The 21,748-nt window shown below is 40.8% G+C and overlaps 1 long non-coding RNA gene across 4 annotated transcripts in view; it reads right to left on the bottom strand.

Annotated features, from left to right (window-relative positions):
• The window catches only part of LOC117070890, a 749,288-nt gene that overhangs the window by 414,670 nt on the left and 312,870 nt on the right, over window positions 1–21,748 (bottom strand). The window contains exon 3 of one of the 4 annotated variants that reach the window (XR_004432091.1): window positions 14,599–14,671. The exons of the other annotated variants lie outside the window; for them this stretch is intronic. This is a non-coding gene — a long non-coding RNA (uncharacterized LOC117070890). The remainder of the gene's footprint in view (window positions 1–14,598; window positions 14,672–21,748) is intronic. 4 annotated transcript variants of the gene reach the window in all.

Here is a 21,748-nt window from a genome sequence, read left to right as displayed (position 1 = left end):
CAGGTGCTGGCATGGTAGCTGGCTCTCTATGAGGCTGCAGCTGGACTAGGCACACCTCAAGCAGCTTCTACAGCTGGCACCAGGGAATGTGATGGTCCCTGGAAGCTTGGAGACACCAGGAACCACAGGACCCTAAAGAGGGAGTCACAACCCTGGCTTGGGGAGCTCCCAGGTTTGGGCTCCCCAGAGGGCTGCAGCTCTTCTCTCCTCCTCTTCATCCACAACGTGGTGAGCAAGCAGCATGGCTCAACCCTGTTTGTGTTACAGATCTTTTAGCCTCGCCATTTGGTGGGTCCTGAGTTCTTGTCCTGTGACCAGGAAGAATGAGGTGCATAGACAAGTGAAGGGGGAACCAGAGGAAGAGAGGCTTTATTGAGCGATAGAAAGGCTCATTCTCCCATAGGGCTCCTTTTTCACCACTGGGGTGTCCCAATGAGTGTTCAACTCCTAGCAGAGAGGGTACCTCCTCTCTGCAGCTGGTCATCCCATCTTCTGTGCAGCACTCAGCAGAGAGGAGCCCCTAGAGTGGGTACCACCTCTCTGCAGCTGGTCTTCCCAAGGTCATCTCAGATCTGGCTGAGCCTGGATTTTATGGGCTTTTATGGGCCTAAGAGGGGAGGAAGTGCATGCTGATTGGTCCACGGGTGGCCAAGAGCAGGTCCAGAAAAGGCATCACAAGTTCCCACTCCAGTCTGCATGACTGGCAGCCCAGCCCCCAGCCTTCAGACCCTCCCTGGTCTGAAGCTGAGGCCTCACTGGGAACCTGCCCACTTCTGCCCAGGAACCTGTCTACCTCCTGCTGCCCTTCATAGCCCCAAGCTGTGGGTGCAACGGGGTGCCTGAAGGCCAGTGCCAAGCTGCCCTCAGGCCCCCTTGGCTTCTCTCCCATGCTCCTCAGTGCCCAAAGTCTGGAGGGGGCTAACGCGGCAGGAGGCTGACATGTCAGCACTGCCTTGAGCATGTGCACACCCAGCAAGGCTGTGACAGTGCCCAGGCTCAGCCTTGACTTTGCTCTGAGATCAGAGCAGGTGCTGACAGCAGGAAGATGCCAGGCAGTGGGAGCAGGCACTTCCGAGCCTGCAAGGACAGGGGGTGCCTTCCCAAGCCCCTAAGAGTGTAGAAATGCCTGAATCTACCTGCCCTGTGAAGCAGGAGGTCCCTGGGTCTGCAGCAGTGGTTTGGGTGGCTACAGCTGCACCCAGGAGGGTGGGGTCCTGCCTGCTCCTGGCCCAGAGAGCACATGGATGCCGGAGTCTGCAGCTATGGCTTGGGCAGCTGGAGTGGCACCTGGGGAACTCCCACCCCAACTCAGAAAGGGCAGGGCATGTAGTCCAGCTGTGCCTCTCTGTTGCAGCCAGCGCCTCTCTGTTGCAGCCAGCATGATGGCAGCAGCCACTCCAGATGGCCCCCCAGTGACATCAATACGGAATCGTAACTGTTCCCATGATATACACTGGGTATGGAAAAGGTGGATGCAGAGAAATTCATGAAGTATTCCAAATGTACACAAAGTATTGGTTTGTCACCACATTATCTTGGTCAAGCCACATGTATTAATAAAACAACAATAATAATAATATTATAGATAAAAGGAATTGAGCAGTCATGATGTGCCAGGCAGAATGCTAACTGCTTTACATTTAATCCTTACAACAACCACAGAGGCAGGTACTTATTATCATGTGAATTTTACAAATAGGGACATTGAGGCTTGGAGAGAACTTAGTAATATGGTTTCTCAATATTAAGGGATGCAGCAAGTTGAACCCAGCACTGGTGGACTCTCAAGATCAGGGTCATAGCCATCGGACTCTACAGCATTTATGCAACAGCATGTACTGGACAGTTTGCCAGGGTGTTTAAAATGGGTTTTAGAATGAAAAATATCACAGAAGAGCACAACATACGCCAGGCAATTAAAAATAGCTCCTCTGAGCTCTCTTCCCTTATATGAATTTCTTCCCCGCATCGATGAGGGTAAGATCGATTATGATTATGAAGAACCATTCCAGAGGAAGAATTGGTAAAGTCCACATCAGACAGTTTCAATGATCTCATTTCTTGCGTTGTAACTATCACTCCCCTTCATTCCTGACAATGGGTCTGTATAGTTTAGATGTTTACGTGTTTCCTCATCTGAGTTGCTGCCACTCATATTTGTGACCCCCAGCAAATTGTAAAACTACCAACATGATGAAGATCAATGGTTCAGTCTCCTTTAAATGGCAGCACCTTGATTTTCTTATGAAAGTATATAATACTAATAGTAATACAAATAGAATATCTCCTAGACTGAGATAAACACTTAGGAGACAAGATTATAGTCTAAATTGTTTTTATACTTACCATGTTTGTTTAATGGGAATTATTAATAATATTTCCTCATTTAATGAGAAATATGGAACTAATTCAAATGAATTGCTCAATTTATGAATGGAGTCTCAGGACTTTAGTCATAGGGGTATTGCTTACCATGTTCATTAACTATAACAGAATTCCTTTAAGTGTATGAGCCCAGGAATTTTTCTTACAGGATCAACTGGCATTACTTCTGCCATGTCCTCTGAAGACTCAGCAGAGTCATAAAGTAATGAGCTCTTCAAGAAGACGAAAAGTGTACTTGGTCTCTATATCCCTGAATGCATGAATTCATATGCAATTGAATGAATAACTAAATAATGAGTGAATAAAAGAGCAGGAAGCAGAGATTTTTCTCTAACCACTGCTAATAAGGAGTCACCTGGCATTTCTTCCCCTGTGGATATTAACTATCTCAATTCTAATTTAGTAGGTCTGGGCTGCGGAACTGTTTATTTGAACTCTCCCTAAGTGTTCTGAATTATAGGCGGACAGAGAACAACTGCCTTAATATAACCTAGACATAAAAAGGCCACTACTGGTAGTTAAAAATACAATACTATTAATTTGTTCATCTATTTTATATTTATGTAAATATATAACTTATAATTTATATACATACATATATAGTATATATTTTGTTTGCATTTCAACCTTATTCTAAAAGGAATATATAATAACTAAGAGAATGTCACAAATAATACCAGATTTTAAAAGTAACCGATTAAAAAGTCAAAGAAATACACAGGTAAAATGAGCATCAGTCAGGACTGAGGTTGAAAGATCATGCTGGCTTGGAGGAGTGGCATATAATATAAATCAGACAAACCATGGATCAGAGTTAGTGTTTGTGCATACTTTGAGTTTTCAGCACTGCCTTTTGCAGCTACGCAAGGTAAGGTGAGCTCAGAGTGGATTTCCTTTGTTTACAGTTTGTTACTGCTTTTCTTTTCCCTCACCTGTGTTCTTTGAGCCAGCAATACTTCTATAAAGGAGAAAATATTTTTATTGTTTGTGATTCCTTCCAGAAAGTTCTCCCTTGCCCAGCTGATTCATCTCATTAATATCTTTGCTTTAAAAAAAAGGAAACTCTACAGCAGTCTTTTAAGAATAAAGCTGAGAATGATTAAAGGTATTTCTGGTGATAGGAAATGGTTTTAACTGTCCGGAGATGTTAATCAGAAAGGGAACAATAATCCCCAAAGAAGATGGGTTCACCTGGGCACCCTGAGGCTCCTGAAAGTGAAGCTATTCTTACAGCTCAAAGAATGGGGTGTTGTGCGAATGAATGAGAGTAGAGAGGCCTGGGGAGGTTTAGGGAGAAGCAGAGAGCAGAGAATGCAAAGCCTTTTCACATCTGAATATCCAAACTGAAGGAATCAAATTGTGGGTCACTGGTTCAGCTTTTGTGCACGACCTTGAACAGCCCAACCCGGATTCAGGATGAAACGGGACACTCGTGGGTCTCTCCATGCCAGATTTTCTTTTCACTGTTCCCACTCAGCTGCCCTGGAGGCACTAGACAGCTGCCATTTCCAAACACACCCCCGATCCACTGCCTACTTTGACAGCAGGATGTGGAAAGTGAGAAATCTCTCTGGGCTCCTATTCACTTTAAACTGGTCAAACCACTAAATGGAAGGTGAGTTTGCCACCCTCTATCCCTCCCTGTGATTGAGTGGTTTAACAGAAAACAAATCCTACTGACTCACAAATATGCCAAGCATGAGGCAGGCCAGCACCTTAGCCCAATTCTACAGGACAGCCTATAGAAAGCAATAATGAAGACTCCAATGCCCTGAACTTGGGGTCTACAGCCCAGTCAATACCATGAGGGCAAATGGTAGATGGGATTCCTGCTCTCAACATGTGACCACTGTAAAACTGCTAACGGTTTCTTCAACTTTTAAGGCCCCCAGGACACTGAAAGTTCTAAAAATACTACCCTGTGGAAGTATTGGAAAAGATTTTTTTTTTTTTTTACTTTAAAAAAAAAAGTCAAGAAAATTAGCAAAATGTCAAATACCCAGAGAGGTCAATAAACTTCAAAACAATGAGAATGTGCAGTGTTCATATTAGGTTTCAGAGGGATTTACCTATGTCCTAGGAAGCAGTGTGGGAAACAGACAAGCACTAGACTTGAAATTCATAGTTCGGCTTAGCTATTCACTGGTTCTGATCATGGGCAAGTCATTTTACTACTAACATTCAATTTTCTCTTCTTTAAGGTAGGGATAGAGTAATCATGAGCATTAAATGTGAAAATGTAGCCTACAATGCCCTGCAAATTTCTGGGCACTCTGCTGTTGTTCAGTTCAGATGAATTTGAAATAGATGATAATTGGGTTAGAAAGAACCTAGTGACTACTTGGTGCTCACTTTAAGTAATGCCATAAGTCATGGCATAAGCCTAGTCTGTTTTTTCAAAACTATAGGCTGCCTTCACAACTCCAGCTCCTTTAGAGGAAGGGAGCAGTCATGGGTTTGATAATGAATTTATGTTTAACAATAGAAGGGACGGGATATGGGCTGGTTGATTCTGAAACTCAGGGCTCTTTACTGCAACATGTCTTCTGCTCTGTGTACCAATCATCTTATGCTTAAACGCACTGAGTTCTATCAAGAATGGTTAGCAATAAGACTTTAGCACTCCTAAGCAGTTAGGGTTGCTATGGTTCACCCTAGTGAGACAATGACTTTCTGGTTGCACAATTAAGCAGTAAAACATTAGTGTAGCAAGCACAGGGTTCATTGTGAAGCACAGTTGAGTCTAATGATGTAAACTTGGTAAAATTGCTTAACTTTGCTAAGACTTTTTCATCTGTAAGATGAAAATAATAATAGAACCTACTTGTTAGGGTAACAGTGATGATTACGGAAGATAATAAATATCAGTTTCTTGGCACTGTGCCTGACACATTGTGATTAGTCAAATAACTTTGACAATAATTAACATTATGGAGATTAAAAGATGTGTCATTAGAAGTAATATTAGGTGTGAGTACAACTAGCAAAAATATGTATTAAATTTTTTCTAAATTGGCTGCAATGATGTCTTTGAACAGCAACAGCTGATTACATATCACCTAAAATTCAGTATTATTATAAATAAGTGCTGTAATTTTGTCAAACTTTCAAAATTAGCCCAAGATGAGACCAGACTCCAGGTATTTCTATATTCTTGAATTTTGCTTTAACTTGAGAACTCATTCATATTTTTAAGCCAGAAAATGGACAGGAATCTTCTCCCTATGAATAAATCAAAGGATTTAGTAATAGGAAAGAAGGAAAGAAACAACACAAAACAACTGAAAAAAAATCTTTGTTTTAGATTCAGGAAGAACATGTGCAGGTTTGTTACCCAGCTATATTATGTGATACTGAGGTGTGGGGTAAGAATGGTCACCCAGGTATTGAGCATAGTACCCAACAGTTTTCCAACCCTTGCCTGACTCTCTCCCTCCCTCCCCTTCTAGTATCCAGTGTCTATTGTTGCCATCTTTGTGTCCACAAGTACCCAGTGTTAAATTCCCACATGTAAGTGAGAATATGCACCATTTAGTTTTCTGTTCTGGCATTAATTCACTTAGGATAATGGCCTCCAGGTGCACCCATGTTGCTGCAAGGACGTGATTTCATTATTTTAATGGCTGTGTAGTATTCCATGGTGTATATGTGCCATATTTTCTTATCCAATTCAGCATTGCTGGGAATCTAGGTTGATTCTATGTCTTTGCTATGGTGAATTAGTGCTGTGATGTACATACAAGTGCATGTGTCTTTTTGGTAGAATGATTAGTGATATTGAGCATTTTTTCATATGTTTGTTGGTGGCTTGAATATCTTTTGAGAAGTGTCTGTTCATGTCTTTTGAACATTTTTAACAAGGTTATTTGCTTTTTGCTTTTTCAATTGTTCAAGTTCCTTGTAGATTCTGGATATTAGATCTTTGTTGGATGCATTCTTTGCAAATATTTTCTCCTATTCTGTAGGTTGTCTGTTTATTCTATAGATAGTTTCTTTTGCTATGCAGAAGTTCTTTAGTTTAATTAGGTCCAAATTTGTCAATTTTTGTTTTTGCTGCAATTGCTTTTGAGGACTTAGTTATAAATTATTTCCCAAGGCCAATATCCAAAATGGTGTTTCCTAGGTTTTCTTCGAGGATTCTCATAGATTGAGGTCTTACATTTAAATATTTAATCAATATTTAATTTTTGTATATGATGCAAGGTAGGGATCCAGTGTCATTCTTCTGCACATGGCTAGCCAGCTATCCCAGCACCATGTATTGAACAGGAAATCCTTCCCCAGTTGTTTGTTTTTGTTGACTTTGTCCAAGATTAGGTGGCTATAGAGGTGTGCAACTTTATTTCTGGGTCCTCTATTCTGTTCCATTGGTCTATGTGTCTGTTTTTGTTTGTTTGTTTGTTTACCAGTACCATGCTATTTTGCTTGATGTAATCTTATAGTTAGTTTGAGGTCAGGTAATGTGATGCCTCCATCATTGTTCTTTTTGCTTAGGATTGCTTTGCCTACTCAGACTCTCTACGAAACAACTGAATTGGATTATAATCATCAACAGGTAGAGGCCGTAACATTTTTATATTCTGTTATTTGATGATATCAGTAGAAGTCAAAACAGTATTAGCTGGTAGGTGCATGAATGGGTAACAGCAATCACCTAGTACACAGGCACTTGTGACAACAGCACACTAAGCTTGGTGTTATACTCGTGGTATTTTGAGGACTACAATGGGAAAAAAATGGGTTACTCCTCAAAAGTGGCAACATCATTGATATCATAAGAGGAACTGTCTAGTAATGGGTTAGCAAAGTAAAGGCAAAGAATGGCTTGTTTTTGTGATTACCAACATAAAGTGCTGGAGAGGGGTCTTGCTGTACAATTTCTTCTATAATTGTCCAGAAGCACCAGTTCACAAAGCCTTTAGTGACAAACAGAGCGAGTCAGGCCAGTCTTCACAACAAAGCCATTCTAGTGAAGAGGTTTCTGGGGCTCTTTGTAAAGAACCTAAGGGCTGCGGGAGATTTAAACACAACTTGGCATTATGGCATTCACTAAAGGCTCTCCCATTGTTCAAAGAATCCTAAGAAATCCTGTCTTTAAAATATTTTTCCTTCAAAGTGGGGAAAAGGCAAGCCAGGAAGGATTTAGACAATGTTTATCACATCAGAGAAGCTGACAACTGGGTAGTCTGACAAATGCTGTTACCTACTCCACTTTCCCTCTCCTAACACATGTGGAAAGAACATATTACTATATTTAACAAAGCTGGCCATCTTGCCTTCTGACTAGTAACCGTGGAATAGCCACAGCCTGACAGCTAATGATAACAAAATGTTCCACTGTGTTCTTTTCCTCTGTCAAAAAGAATGGTCCAAGACATGGCTATGCAGTATTTCCCTATCCTTCACTCACTCCCAAGGTGTCCATCCAGCTCTGGTGAGTCCCTCCCACCTTGTGGGCATTCCCATCAGATTTGGGCAAGGGGAGTGGTAACTGTGGTATTACTACAGCTTGGGGTAACTCCCTAGATGAAGAAACCTATGTTAAGACCAAATTTTACTCAAATAATCTATCTGAATCCCCTCGTCATTAGGAAGGATAGACAATTATTAGCTTAAGTATCATCATATATTGTCATGGGAGCTTCCTTTTTTATGAAAATGCTGACAAATGGTAGGCTTCTGCTAGAATATTCATCCAGTACACAGGTACTCATGAATTTAAAGTGCAGCATCTCTTCCTGACGGGATGTCCTGGCTGTAGTAAACTAAGGAAAACTCAGATATTACATTTGACAGTAAAAGAATATACAGAACTCTAGTTAATTAGAGTTCTGTGAATAGTAACTCCCTGTTTAGAGAGGGAGTTACGAGGCTGTGAATAGTAACTCTCTGTTTAGAGACATTCTTTAGCTATGACCTATATAGGAATAAAATATACATGTTTTCACTCTAATTTTTTTATGCACAGAACAGTGATTTATGTAGGAAAAAGAAAAGACTCAGACAGTTGGTTTTCCTCCTGGGGATATGTTTCTCAATGGCAGGAACCAAGGACAAAGTCTTGCCCAGGTCCAGAAAGTGCACAGTTGCTGGCAATCTTTCAGATTAGTCAGAGACCAGGATGACTGGGAAGGTGCCATTGATGGTGAGCAAAGGAGAAATGGGCATGAAGAGAGTGATGTGCGTTTGGAATCACCACTGGAGGAAATTAAGAGAAATGAGGGATCCTGTGACCTGGTGAAGACACATTTCCACACCTTGTGTTTCTTCCCAGGAACCTCTCCAGTTATTTCTTTCTTATTTACAAACTGCATAAGACCATGGAAATCTTGTCCCACTCTTTACCTTCTGGAAAAAGAGGCAAGAGCATGTTTTAGAAGGAATCTTCTTCCTTACAGTTGGAAGGATGAAGATGGTGGGACAGTGGAGAAGAGCCATATCTGTATTTCTACTGGTTATCACAACAGGACCAAGAATTAGCCTGGTATATATACATACATATGTATGTATATATAACATATGTATATGTATATAGTTATATATAGTTATATATACATATATGCATACATAAATATGCCATTATATATGTATATGTGTGTATATATACAAATATGTGGGTATATATGTGTATATATACACACACATTTTATATGTGTATATATGTCTGTATATATACAAGCACACACCTATACATATCTTATATATGTATCTTCCACTACTTATTTCCTCTCATCATTTAAGTTACTAAAAAGTATTGTTTCTCTTTCAAATTCACTTTCTCTTTTCCATCTCCAATAACATTTCCTTATTCCATCTGCACATCATATCTCACTTGCATTACTAAAATACTCCCCTAATTGGATTCTCTTTTGTGTCTCACCATTATAGTTTATCTTTCACACAGCTATCAAAATTGACTTTCTAAAACAAAATCTACTCATGCCACTTCTTTACTTAAAAAATGTTTCCCTATTGTTCTGGGGCTTCTAACTTTTGTCTAGGGTGTAGCCTTGGAAATTATGCTAAAATTCAAAAATCTACAGTTAATTCTGATGCATAGCTCCACTGAGAACCACTGTATTAAAACTGTCTAAGTAGATGGTTGAAGAATAGGCAGACATTTCTCTGATGATGTGCTCAAAATTTTTATCAAGGAGAAACCAAGAAAATGGAACTATTTTTTGTCCTAGTGTAGGTCACATGATTATAAAAATGCCAAATTAAATAAATTCACCATGAATAACAGAAGCAGTGGTATTCTCTACCTTTTCTCTTTCAGTTTTGCATAAAAATAGAGACCAGTGGTATGAAAGATTCCCCAGCACCATTGAAATCCAGGCTGACATTGTATCCAAATAGAACCGACTCTCCTGTAGCAATTACATACCCTGCCTGCCAACCAGGTCTGCCAGGTCACTAGAAATCTTACCAGAACTCTTCCTTCATTATTTGCTAAGAATATTGAGGATGGAGGAAACAGAAAGAATGAGGGAAGGCAAAATGACCATCTTAGGCAAGTCAGCTGTAGGAAGATTTACTAAGTAGGAAAAACTTGTCATTATGCCCCTAATTTAAAAAATTTTAAATTTGGAAATATTCAAATATATACAAGAGCAAAGAAATTTAAACATGTAACCATTATCCACCTTCAAAATTACAACATCTGCAATCTTGTTTCATCAATATTCTCCACCACACACACTCTTTTCTCCATATACACTGGATTATTTTGTAGCAAATCTAAGACATGGTTTTATTCATATAGAAATATTATACTCTGAACTTGTAAAAGACAAGAACTGTTAAAACAGAATAATAGACTTCTTGCATTTTATTACTTCTCTATTGTTCCTGTAACAAATTACCAAAAACTTACTGGTGTAAAGCAACAAAAATGTATCATTTTATAGTTCAGGAGGTCAGAAGTTGGAAGTGAGTCTTAAGGATCAAGATGTTACCTGTTCTGGTTCCTTTTCAAGGCTCCACAGGGCAGAATAAATTCCTTCCCTCTTCCTGCAAATGGCATTCCTTGAATGCTAGCTGTATCACTCAGCCTCTGCTTCTGTGGCTATATGGTCTTTTATTCATTGACCTTGTTGGCTCCCTTTTCTAAGAACGCTTGTGATATGGGTTAGCTCTCTGTATCCACCGAAATCTCATCTCGAATTGCAATCTCCACCTGTGGGAGGAGGGGTCTGATGGGAGGTGACTTCCTGCTTGCTCTTCTTATGATAGTGACTGAGTTCTCATGAAATCTGGTTGCTTAAAAGTGAATGGCACCTCCCCTTTGCGCTCACGTGCTTGCTCTCTCTCTCTCTCCTGCTACCATGTAAGACATGCCGTGTGATATGGTTTGGCTCTGTGTCCCCACCCAAATCTCATCTTAAATTGGAATCCTCATAATTGTCACATGTAAAGGGAGGAACCCAGTGGGAGGTGATTGGATCATGAGGGCGGTAATATCTGCTTCATGATAGCGAATGAGTTCTCACGAGATCTGATGCTTTTATAAGGAGCTCTTTCCCCTTTGCTCTTCACTCTTCTCTCTCCTACCACCTTGTAAAGGTGCCTGCTTCCCCTTCCACCATGATTGTAAGCTTACTGAGGCCTCCCCAGCCCTGTGGAATTGTGAGTCAATTAAACCTCTTTGCTTTCTAAATTACCCAGTCTCAGGTATTTCTTTATAGCAGTGTGAGAACAGATTAATACACTTTGCCTACCCGTTGACTTCCACCATGATTATAAGTATCCAGAGGCCTCCTTAGCCATGTGGAACTGTGAGTCAATTAAACTTCTTTTCTTTATAAATTACCCAGTCTCACGTAGTTTTTTATGTCAGTGTGAAAATGGACTAATACACCTTGTGATTACATGTAGGACCTACCTGGATAAGCCGGAGTAATCCTTAACTTAATTATATCTGCCAAATTCCTTTTACCCATATAACGTAATATATTTACAGGTACCAAAGACTAGGACATGGGTATCCTTGAGAGGAGGAGGCATTATTCAGCCTGCCACAAACTTAACTTTAATAATAGTTTCTTAGTGTCATTAAACATCTAGTCAGAGTTCAGATTCCCCTGATCATGTTGTAGTATCTTTGGTTTGGTTTTGTTTTCCCCTAATCAAAAGCATTCTCTCTGAGAAAGTTCTATTCGGTCCTGGCATCCATTATGCTGTCATATAAATTAGTTTAAGGAATCAGGTGCCATGCTATAATATAATTCTAACTTTAGCTTTGTTCTGCCGAGAAGCACCGTTCATAGAATCCTAATGGTGCCAGTCATTTCAATTGTGTCACCAAGTTGACACTGTTACTGACTAGTTTGGTCTAAATTTGCAGCTGTAACTGTTCTAGAAGGACTTATCCATTGATTTTATAGATTCAGCCTAAGTTTTAGGAATTGTCTTAGGTCCCAGGATAACTCACGTGCTGTATCTGCAGAGAATCAATGAGTGGGCCCACATTCATGAGAAATTCAGGCCACAATAGAATACATGAAGCAGATATTTCTTAATCTCCTTTCTCCTAAAAGTGTGTGTTGTTCCTCTGACCCATTCCCATCCATTTCTCTTCCTTCTTTTACCTCCTAAAAGAAAAAGGAGATTAAATAAGATAACAGGAGGAAATAATCCTTGGTCAATGCTGACCTCCCTGTCTCTCTAAGTTCTCATGATCAGATGGCTGAACTCAAGGAAGGGATAGAATAGATGACAACTGTGTAAAACAAACAAACAAAAAAAAGTGTTCACAGCCATGTGGGAGCAGGATGAGAAGACCAGGACTACAACTACTTCCATTCTGCTGATTTAAGAAAAGGAAAAATTAAGGATAGAAATCTGATTTGAAAAGACAAGCAGAATTTGACAGCCCCGTAATGTACTGGAAGGAATTAATTATGTGTCCTGGATTTGACTGCAAACTCTACCACTAACCAGCTATGTGATTTGGGGCAAATCTTTAACTGTTCTAGATAGCTGATCATCTTTAAAATGCAGATGTGGGCTGGGAGCAGTGGCTCACACCTGTAATCCCAGCACTTTGGGAGGCCAACGTGGGTGGATCACCTGAGGTGAAGAGTTTGAGACCAGCCTAGCCAACATTACAAAACCCCATCTCTACTAAAAAACTACATAAATTAGTTAGGCATGGTGGCACATGCCTATAGTCCCAGCTGCTCGGGAGGCTGAGGCAGGAGAATCGCTTGAACCCAGGAGGTGGAGGTTGCAGTAATATGAGATCATGCCACTGCACTCCAGCCTGGGTGACAGAGCAAGACTCCATCTCAAACAAACAAACAAACAAAATGCAGATGTGGACTAGATAGTCTCTAAAGCTCCATTCCACTGATTTTTTTTCCAGTGCTTGTCATTTCTAATGTGAAATACAACATAAAATGTATATTCATCCCTTGATCTCATATATTTCCTAGAAATTTTTTAATTTTATTTTTTTAACTTCTATTTTAGGCTTGGGGGTATATGTGAAGGTTTGTTACATAGCTAAACACATGCCATGGGGGTTTGTTGTGCACATTATTTCATCACTCAGGTACTGTGCCCAGTACTCAGTAGTTATTTTTTTCTGCTCCTCTCCCTTCTCCCACCTTCCACCCTCAAGTAGACCCCAGTGTCTGTTGTTCCCTTCTTTACATTTATGAGTCTTATTATTTAGCTCCCATTTATAAGTGAGAACATGCATTATTTGGCTTTCTGTTCCTGTGTTAGTTTGCTAAGGATAATGGCCTCCAGCTCCATCCATGTTCCTGCAAAAAACATGATCTCATTTTTTATGGCAGCATAGTATTCCATGGTTCATATGTACCACATTTTCTTCATCCAATCTGTCATTGATGGGCATTTAGGTTGATTCCATGCCTTTGCTACTGTGAACAGTGCTGCAATGAATATTCACATGCATGTGTCTTTATAGTAGAATGACTTATATTCATCTGGGATCAATGGGATTAGTGGGTTGAATGGTAATTCTGCTTTTAGCTTTTTAAGGAATTGCCATATCACAAAGGTTGAACTAATTTACACTCCCACCAGCAGTGTACAAGTGTTCCTTTTCTCCTCAACTTTGCCAGCATCTGTTATTTTTTGACTTTTTAATAATCATTCCGACTGGTGTGAGATATTATCTTATTGTGGTTTTGATTTGTTTTTCTCTAATGATTAGTGATATTGAGGCTTATTAAAATATGCTTGTTGGCTGCATTGTATATCTTCTTTTGAGAAGTGTCAGTTCATGTTATTTGACCACTTTTTAATGGGGTTGTTTTTCTCTTTTAAATTTGTTTAAGTTCCTTATAGATTCTGGATATTAGACCTTTGTCAGATGCATAGTTTGCAAATATTTTCTTCCATTCTGTAGGTTGTCTGTTTACTCTGTTGATAATTTCTTTTGCTGTACAGAAGCTCTTAAGTTTAATTAGATCCCACTTGTCGACTTTTGCTTTTGTTGTGATTGCTTTTGGTGTTTCTGTCATGAAATCTTGCCTGTTCCTATGTCCAGGATGGTATTGCCTAGGTTGTCTTCCAGGGTTTTTATAGGTTTGGGTCTTACATTGAAGTCTTTAACCCATCTTGATTTTTATGCATGGTGTAAGGAAGAGATCTAGCTGCAATCTTTTGTATATGGCTAGCCAGTTATCCCAACACCAAATATTGAATAAGGAGTGTTTTCCAAGTCACTGATTAAATTATATGACTTTGTATAGGACTTCAACAAGGTAGTTGACTCTAGCAAACACACAGCCTTCCCCAAAAAGATCTACCTCAAAAGCAGGCTGGGAAACACACTGAAATATCTTAAGGGAAGTGTGTTGTTCTTCTGACCCTTTCCCACCCCTGTCTCTTCCTTCCTTTACCTCAGATGCTTTGAGCACAACTAGTACATCATTCGTATAAACTAGGGCTGCAAAGACATTGTCAATACACTCATACCAAAAACACAAATTACCAGTATTTGAGAAAATGGAGTATGATGACACAATAAGAACTCATTCACATATTTGGTGACTGTGAATTTGTATAAGTGAGAGAAGAATAGAAATGGGAACACTCTGTTTAAGGCAATGTCTGTCTTTTATGATTGCAGAGAAACATTAAAAATAGAAATGTTTGCATTCCTGCCAATCAATTCAACAAAGTAGATTGGCAGCATATGAACAAAGTGAAGGGTTGATTGGTATTAGTGGTACTCACTTGGGTAATGCAGGTACAATGCAATAAGGGCTCAGGCAGACAGTCTATCACAAGTAAACTTCACTGACAGCATCTAAACAATGGGTAGATAGGTTATTAGGTAGGGGGATCAGTAGGAAAGTCAAACTCAACATAATTATTTTAAAATAATTCGGGGCTGATATAAATAGCCTGCTTTTCATGGTATAGTACGTGCATTGTGCTCTACATGAAATGAGATCAGATGGTTATTGAAAACATGCGAATCCCTCACAATGTGGTTAGAGTAACATATGGTTTCAATAACTAAGTAGTATTTAACATACAGTGACTTTATTATTAAGTGTGGTATGATTATTTAATTTAAATGTCAAATATTGAAACCAGCCCGGCTAAAGATTAACAGCTAATATCTACTTCATGTTAAATATTCAATGAATGCTTTTTAATGTGAAGTCACGAATTAACTATTTCAGTCCTGGAGCTTTTCTTCCAATTTACCTTACTATCTTACAATCCCTATGTGTTAAAAACCTTAGAATTACCAATCCTTAGTATTCCAATATCCTTACAGAGCTTTCAATTTGTGCTATCTTCCTTGCCTATATGAGGAAGAGGAGGAGGCCAAGAAGAGTGAGACAACTTATTAGAGATTTCGTTCAGTTTTCTACTTCCCAATTTAGCACTTTTCATGACACCATATTGCTTTTCTTATGGAAGGATTATATGAGGATCAGTGGCCTAACATTTCTGAACTAGATTTCTATATGAGGGCAGAGACTATATTTTATTGATGCCTATCCCCAAGACTAGTACAGGGCCAGTACAGATAAATTTTCCCTTCTTTATCTATATACCCCCCTTTACCCCTCCCTGCCAATATTTCCTCATGGTGGATTCAGCAGCTCTTTGCCAACTAAGTGCCCAGGATATGAATTCCACTCTGTGGCTTTAATGCAAAAGAAGAAAATTCTTACATTCAGCCCTCACGTTATCTATGGAAGAATGGAACTTAATCCAACTGTCTTGCAGAAGAAGAATGATGGTAAGTCTTGAAAAGTTAAAGTGAGAAGCAAAATCATGGCAGGAGGAGCCATGGGTTGTCAACTAATAGCAAGTCAGGATCAAGCAGGGAAGGTTTTATGTATCTAGGTATGACTGATTTCTGTGAATCAGGCCAAGGGTGGAGGGGCCCACTAAAACTTGAACTGAACCAGATATCTGAAGAATCTGGTAAGTGTTCCATAAATATGAGTCCCCCCAACTTTCCTCTCTCACTCTTAACCCTCTTTGCTAAATTGGCTATAGGCATGAGGCTGGCTCAAGCATTTTTGGATTGAGTAACCAGAATGGTGACATATCAATGGTTCATCGAGTCATATGAAGAATATACGAAATAACTGGCTGATTTTTGCCTGGAGAAAAGAATAGATAATTGGTCGAGTATGTGTGTGTGTGTGTGTGTGTGTGTGTGTGTGTGTGTGTGTGTGTATGCAGGGGCAGGAAGTGGAAAGGGGGTAGAAGTGTTGACAGGAAGTGGGGCTTGCTATGTGAAAACTGTCTTTATGTATTTTCTGTTATGTGGAAGTAGAAACAGGGTATTTCTGTGTAGCTCCAAGTAGATGAATTAGTCCCAACAATAAGAAATACAGGGAAGCTGATTTCTGCTGATGTTGAGAAACATCTTTTCAGCAACCAGAGTTGCCCAATGGTAGAATGATGGAACCAGCCAAAGTCATGAGCTCCTGGTCTTTGAGAATGTTTGAACAAAATGAGACTGAATGGCACAGGGAAGCCCTTCAGGGAAGCAAACTCCAAAGTCTTTTCTGTTTAACTCAGCATTCTGTACAACTGCCATAAGAGACTTAAATTCATTTTTCATGAAAATTCACATATAATATCCTTGTAGGAATAACTTAAATTACAAACTACAAACAATCAACATCCCATTCCAAATCCAAACCAAAGATCCAGAAGGCAATATTGCCCACAAGGCTCACTGTGCCCTCTTCACGTGCCCACACATGCTACCAATTAAAGAAATGGTACCATGAGAAAAAGTGTCTTGGTGCCGGATTTTTTCTACTCCTGTCATGAAGCTCCACTATTTTGGTCAGTTTTGGTCACACAAGTTTTAATGCCTTGGAAAACTGTTTTGTAACAAGAAAACCAAGAATTGAATTCTGAGATTGATCCAAAAATTAATATTTCAGAAACAGTTGAAGAAATTGGCAATTAATTTTTTGGAGACCAGAAGTTTTGGTGGAGTCAGGACAACTATAGTTAAAGAGTTATTTGCTATGACTCTGCAGAGCATGATTAAATCAATGGATAGAAGTTTCAGGTGAATTGAAGATCAATTTTGACTTGATATGAATGCTTAAAAACAACATTATAACAATTAGAGATATCCAAAGATGCAATCAGCTGTCAAAGATAATAAAGCATTCCATGTCCCTGCAGGTACAGTTTTCAAGCAGAAAAAGGGTAGTTACACAGCGAGTATTTTGAAGATGAAATGTACATATCAGATAATAATTTGACTAGGTACTCAAGAAGGCTCCATCTACCCTATGATTCTATGTCTGAAGAATTTCATAAGAAGATTTACTGTTATAGTCCAAACAGATGGTGAAGACAGAACACCTGGCAACTGATCATATTAGAACAGAAAATGAAGAAAAGAATAGAGGAATTCATAGCTGCCTTCTGTAATTTTAACCAGACAGTCTTCCATAGAGGCCCTACAGCTTCCAAATCTTATTCAATCAATCTATTTACATGCACTGAGTGCCCACTCTATTGGCCCATTCTCACACTGCTATAAAGATATTACCTGGCCAAACTCGGTGGCTCACACCTGTAATCCCAGCTCTTTGGGAGGCCAAGGCAGGCAGATCACAAGGTCAGGAGTTCAAGACCTTTCTGGTCAACACAGTGAAACCCCCTCTCTACTAAAAATACAAAAAATTAGCGGGGTGTGGTGGTATGCATCTGTAATCCCAGCTGCTCAGAAGGCTGAGGCAGGAGAATCACGTGAACCTGGGAGGCAGAGGTTGCAGTGAGCCAAGATTGTGCCATTGCACTCCAGCCCAGGTGATGGTGTGAGACTCTGTCTCAAAGAAAAAAAAAATTATCAACAAAAGAGGTTTAACTGACTAGCAGTTCCATATGGCTGGGGAGGCATCAGGAAATGCAGAAGTTGTAGGGAAAGCAAGGCAGATCTCACCAAGTGGCAGGATAGAGAGAACACACAAGGGGGGAACTGCCAAACACTTTTTAAACCATCCAATCTCATGAGAATTCCCTCACTATCATAAGAACAGCATGGGGGAAACTGCCTCCATGATCTAGTGACCTTGCACCAGGTCCCTCCCTCGATATCTGGGGATTACAATTTGAGATAAGATTTGGGTGGGGACACATAGCCAAACCATTACCCATTATGTATCAAGTACTATGTTATCTGTGAAATATAATATATACTGAGGAGTGTGACCTACAGTCCTCCAGTTCTTATTCTCAAAATGTTTAAAAATTAGTAGTTAGGAAGATATGTGGGTATTAAACATACATAAAATATGCACAAATAGCAATCTAATTTATTTAGGAGTTAATATGGCTGGACTGTGTCCCCGCCCAAATCTCATCTCAAATTGTTATCAGAATTGTAGTCCCCATGTATTGGGGGAGGGACCTGGTGGGAGGTGATTAGATTATGAGGGCAGTCTCCCCCATGCTGTTTTCGTGGGAGTGAGTGAGTTCTCACGAGATTTGATGGTTTTATAAGTAGCAGTTTCTCATCTCTGTTCTCCTGCCTTGTGAAGAAGGTGTCTGCTTCCCATTCACCTTCTGCCATGATTGTAAGTTTCCTGAGGCTTCCCCAGCCATGTGGAATTGTAAGTCGATGAAACCTCTTTCCTTCATAAATTACCCAGACTCAAAGAAGTTCTTTACAGAAGTGTGAAAATGGGCTAACACAAGAGTTAAGGAATATTTCTCTGAGGAAATGACATTTCAGCTGAAACTTGCAGGATAATTAGTAGTTCCACAGGCAAAGTCTAAAGGAAGGCTATTCCAGGTAGCAGGAACAATGCATCTGAAGGCCCTGAATCAAAAATAGCTTAGATGTTTGAGAAACAGACAGCAAGTCCTTATGGCTAGTGCATTGAAAGAAAGTGTTAGAACAGTATGAAGTTGAAGAAATGAGTGAGGGTCAGATGATGCAGGTCATGTAGGCCATGTTAAGGATTTTAAATTTCTATTCTAAATGCAATGGTAAGCCACTGAAGGGTTTTACTGGAATGCATCACAGATATATATGAATATCTCTGATAGCTGAATGGAGAAATTACTGGACACAGGGCAAATAGATACGAGGTGTCCGGTTAGCCAGTTATTGTAGAAATCTACATGAGACATCATGGTGGCTTGAACTGAGATCATGACAGTGAAAATGGATAATTCAAAACCTATTTCAGAACAGAAATGATATGATCTATTGATGGCTTGTGTGAGGGGTCAAAATGATGACTCCTGGGCTTCTTCATGAGCAACTGGGTCAATAAAGGCACCACTTATTGAAATGGGGAAAGAACATCAACGGAGCAGTTTGGGGAAGAATAAGTGCTCTGTTTTAGATGTATTTGTTTTAGGGTGTGCAAGTGGGGATGGCAAGGAGGTTATAACACAAGAAAAAAGTAAAGGAAAATATTCAGGAGTATCAACGTGGAAAAGTTATTTATTTAAAGCCACACTGGTGGATGAATTCACGTAGGAAGAGCATGTAGAGGGATTAAGCCCCAGGCTACCCTAACGTTTAGAGAACAGAGGTGAAAGATAAAGAGAAGAAGCCTAGAAGGAAGGGTCAGAGGGAAAGGAAGAAAGAGGAGGATTTGGTGTCTTAGAAGCCAGTAGGTAGGATGGCTTTAAAAAGATCAAGATGTCCCTGTTTATGTTTAGACAGCTCAGGTCATCTGTTCAAAAATCAAATAAGATGAAGATTTTGTGACAGTAAGGGATTTTTTCCCCCAAGATGGCATATTAGAGGCTTTCAGCATGACTCAGTCACTTGGAAATTGCAAGATAGTACAAAAAGATAAACTCTGTGAGCTTTAATTCAAGAAGGAAAATGGGAGTCCACTGGAATTAGGAAGGACACTGCAGGTCCTGGAAAGGAGAATGCCAGCAAACAGCCAACATGACAGCATCAACTGATAAAAGTGAGTGAAACCCCAGTACATAAGAGAGGCAGAGAGCCTCCTTCTGTGAATCACCTTTCCATCAGGGCTAGGAGCAACTCAGGCTCTCTTTCAACTGTTCCTACCAAGCCCTGCAGCTAACTTGGGAGAGGCTTGAAGACTCTGTGAGAAAAAGACACCAGGAAAAGCTGCAGATACTTTTCCAGACCCAAGATTGAAAGCAGGATGCCATTTTTAATCCAGGTACATACAAAGTCAGCCATTCCTTGGTGTCCTGGCAGCCTGGCTGTGCAAGCATTTTGGTTTAGGGTCAGAAATTGGAGCACCTGCTCTGGAGCAGGGTATGGGAGATCCACAGCTAGAACTGTGGGAAGTGCCTCAGAAGTAGACCCTGGAAATGTGCTATCCCACATCCCAAGCCTGGGGCAGGAGTAGAACTGTGACAGCTGTGGTTTCTCCTGGGTGGCAAGACTTGCAGCAAAGGCCAGCTTGGCAACCAGGAACTGATGTGTATGTGGCACTGCTGGTGTACCTACCCTGCTTTCCTGAGATTGGGGTGCAAAGTGGGGTCCTATCTTCTCCATCCCCAGAGAGAAAACCAGGTATTCAGAGCACCTGCTTGCCTGGACCAGCAGCCTGAGTTGCTCCACCTTTCCTGGATATAGATTGTGGTGCAGTCGGGTTCTCTCTGCTCCACACCTAGCAGATCTACAGGCATTCAGACTACTCATTTACCTGCTTCAACAGCCTGAGTCACGCCACCATTTAAGTACATAGATTGGGATGTAGCAAGGCTATCTCTGCTCCATGACCAAGCAGATCTCCAGACATTTGGTTCAGCAGCTTGAGCTGCTCCACCCTTCCTCAAAATAGATCGTGGTGCAGTGGGGCTCTCCCTGCTTCATATGCAGGCAGAAATGCAGGTATCTGAAGCATCCATTTGCCTGGTTCAGCAGCCTGAGCCACCCAACCCTTCCTGGACATAGGTTGTAGTATGGGGTGCATGAATCCTCTCTGACACATATCTAGGCAGGTCTCCAAGCATTAAGAGCACCTACTTGTATAGTCTAACAACCTGAATAGCCCTACCTCTCTTGTGCAGAGACCCTGGTGTGGTGAGGGTCTTTACTCTGCATGCCCAAACAGATTTCCAGGCATTCAGAGCACCAGCTTGCCTGGATCGGTGGTCTGAGTCACCATACCCCTCCTCTGAAGATAGCCTGGTACAGAAGAGCCCTCTCTGTCTCCCACCCAGGCAGATCTTCAGGCATTCAGAGGAATTGTTTGCTTGGTTCAACAGTCTGAGTTACCGTACCTGTCCTGTGCAGAGATCCTGATGCATGGATGGGGGTTGGGGAGGGCCTCTACACTCCATGCTCAGGCAGATGTCCTGTCACTCAGAGCAACTGCTTTTGCTTTCCTGGTTCAGCAGTCCGAGTCACCCCACTCCTCCTGTGCAAAGATCTTGGTGTCGGGGCACCCTCTCTGCTTCATGCTTAGGCAGATCTCCAGGTAACTGGAGCACCCATCCTCCTGGATTAGAAGTTTAGGCCATCCCCCACCCAGGAGTGCAGAGAACTTGGGGCCAAGGAGGTTTCCTGACTCCATGTGTAGGCACATCTCTGGGTGCTTCATGGATGCCCACTGCATTCTCCCTCAGTGCTGGTGCTTGTGCCTGCCACTGAGGAATTTGTAGGCAGCCCTACCTATTCTGGTCCCACACTTAGTGGGCCCTGCGCTCTGGGGGCTAAGCAGGGAGCTCAGATGACTGTGTATTCCATGAATCAGCCCATTGCCTGAGGCAACAGAGAACTTCTGCCAGTAAGGAATAATCAAGTATATACTCAGCCACATTGGCTGTAGCCAGCTCTTACTAATAAATGTCATCTATGGGCTTGTGGATCAAACTGCACTGCCCAATATAACCCCTGCTGAAAGAAATGCACAGGGCTATAGAAACAACCCAAAAG

This window comes from Trachypithecus francoisi, unplaced genomic scaffold (assembly GCF_009764315.1).
Source record: "Trachypithecus francoisi isolate TF-2019V2 unplaced genomic scaffold, Tfra_2.0 Lachesis_group3, whole genome shotgun sequence".
Taxonomy (NCBI): domain Eukaryota; kingdom Metazoa; phylum Chordata; class Mammalia; order Primates; family Cercopithecidae; genus Trachypithecus; species Trachypithecus francoisi.
This window is presented reverse-complemented; position numbering and strand designations above follow the sequence as displayed.